Below are 2667 nucleotides of genomic sequence, written 5' to 3' on the forward strand. Positions count from 1 at the left end.
TTTGGAAATATCTCAATAATAATTCTTGTTCTATCTCATGCCAGTATTCTTAATTGTAATCGCTCAACGTTTCGTTATAATACAATCCACATTATCACGTGCCAATACTATTCATTGCACGATATCCAAGTATCTCTATATCAAATCTCAAAACTTATTATTTCACGTGCCAATCATATATTGCACTACACCATATGGAATATCTCAAGCCTTCATAAATACTACCATTCATTTAAGTAGCAACTCATAATAGTAATCAATCATATAACGTATTCGTTCAATATATTTATGTGAACTCAATTCCCAATCAAAGGCACGCATTATTTCCATTTGTGCACAATATAAATAGTATATAAATAATCAAAATATATGTCCATTATACCAATGTCAAAATGAAACGACTTTAAAAAAAAAAGAACAACTCAAGTACAAATATCACGCATAATTATTCGAGTCCAAATCACAAGTCAAGTCAAACTGATCAACCGTCAAAAGCCCAATACTAAAGTCCATGAATCTGAGTCCATGTGTAGTTTAATTCTCATAAAAACGTATATATCTAAGTCTTATAAGAATTCTCATCTTGTTACGTGTCACGGCCCGAATTTCTAAACAATTAAAAAAATGAATATTTGAAATATAAATATCTCAAACATCACTATATTCAATTGTCTAAAACCGTGGGCTATGACGGGTGACTACTACACATGTCAAAACCTAAAACCCACATCATAAATAATCTTAACAACAAAACTCCAAAAGTCTCTTCCATTCAAAAATCATCAATATAAAATTTTAAGAATAATCCATCTTATTCTCATTCCATATGAATATGAAACTACGCTATTACATACTTCCAAAAAAGAACAGACCTAAAAATATAAACTCCCCAGACTGCTCCAGCCAGAATCCAAATCACACGCCATGTTCCATCATTTTCCACCTATGTTCCTAAGAACACACCCACGCTAAAAAACAAAGCAAACATGGGTCAAGAAATTGAATTTGCTTTGGTATGAGTAGAATCCCACTAACACTTTAACTCTATCATAACCTAATCATTCACAAAATTGGAAGACAATTATTCCGTCATTTCAACCGCATAGCTTCTTCCCAAGCAAAACTTCCATTATATAACTCATTATAATAACTTCGTTTTAATATCTAAACCATTGAATTTAAAACTTACCGATATCCATCACAGATAAGGGTAGGACCAAACAAAAATATTATTAAGTCCTACCCTCCTACAAAAAAAGAAAGTTAGCAATTTTATATAATATTGCAGGATATCCTATAGGTATTCCAATGCAAGCCCAAATACACTCGCATAATCAAATCAATTTCTCTTATCAATTAATCAAATTCTTTTCTTATACACATATTTCATCCTATGTACCTTAGGTCATTCCCCCACATTCAAGGAATACCCAACCCTACATTCCCATTTATACAACTAACCCACAAGACTTAATACCTTAGTTCCTCTTCAGGGTAGTCCAAAACAATCATTCATGGCATTCGATGAATACCCGGGTCATTCATGGCACATTCAATGAATACCCCTATATAACGATTTATGACACATTCAATAAATGCCCACCTAACATATGACATCAATAAATATAAAACTCAATTTCTAAGACTTGAGGCGGAGAGTTCTCAAAGAGGGTAATTTTATTTACGCATTATTGAACTTTATTTCATGTATTATTATTTCAATTTAATATCTTGATTCCGTTATTTTTTTTGTTTACGCTGCTATTAATTTCATGAATGTCAAGTGTCATAACGTTGTATATCATAAAATAATTGCACAATCACATATTAGTTAATACACGCACACACGATATATAGAAAGGTCTTAATAAAGCAAGCGCGTTAATAGTCCTAGACTTATCCTCTTAGACCAATCATAATTTTATGAAAAAGTCAAATTTTCAGGTCAACTGGGTCAAAGTCAACCCTGGTCAAAGTCAAAGTCAACTATGGTCAAAGTCAATCAACTCAACCCGCCCTAAACTCCAAAACCCAAAAAGCCCAAATCCTAAATAGTCTAATCTAAAAGTCAAATTTTAAAATCCAAAACCAAAAGAGATAGCCCACGATTTTGGCCCAAGCCCAAAATCGCTTTTGTAATCCATTCCTTCTTCAAACCAAACTTCCTCCACCAATATACCCATCAGTAAAACAAACCCAGCGTTTGGTTCCTCATATCTATAAACAAATCTCAATTCCCTTATAACGATGAAAACTCGTGGATTGACGCCATTAATGGTCACGAAGCTCCCACCACCACCATTCGCAGCCCTCACACACACTACATTAGCCAACAAACATAACCTAACCCATAACCACCACATCATAACATTTAAAGATTCAAAATTTTAAAAAGATTCGAAATTTCTATGGCTGCCGCCCATTAACCATTACCAATCCGACCGCTTCACAAGATTCCAAACAAACCACCAACCTCTACCCATCACTCGATATCAACTCGACCACCCCCTTCAACCAACCAAAAGGGTTGGTTCTCACAACCAAACAACCGGCAAGATAAAAAAAATGTGGAAAACTCAATCACTATAATCTAACAATTTTCGACAAGATGTAATCATGTGATTAGAGTTAATTATTCGAATAATTATAAACACGCTTTGTTCAATC

The sequence above is a fragment of the Coptis chinensis genome, chromosome 2 (genome assembly GCF_015680905.1).
Source record: "Coptis chinensis isolate HL-2020 chromosome 2, ASM1568090v1, whole genome shotgun sequence".
In the NCBI taxonomy this organism is placed as follows: domain Eukaryota; kingdom Viridiplantae; phylum Streptophyta; class Magnoliopsida; order Ranunculales; family Ranunculaceae; genus Coptis; species Coptis chinensis.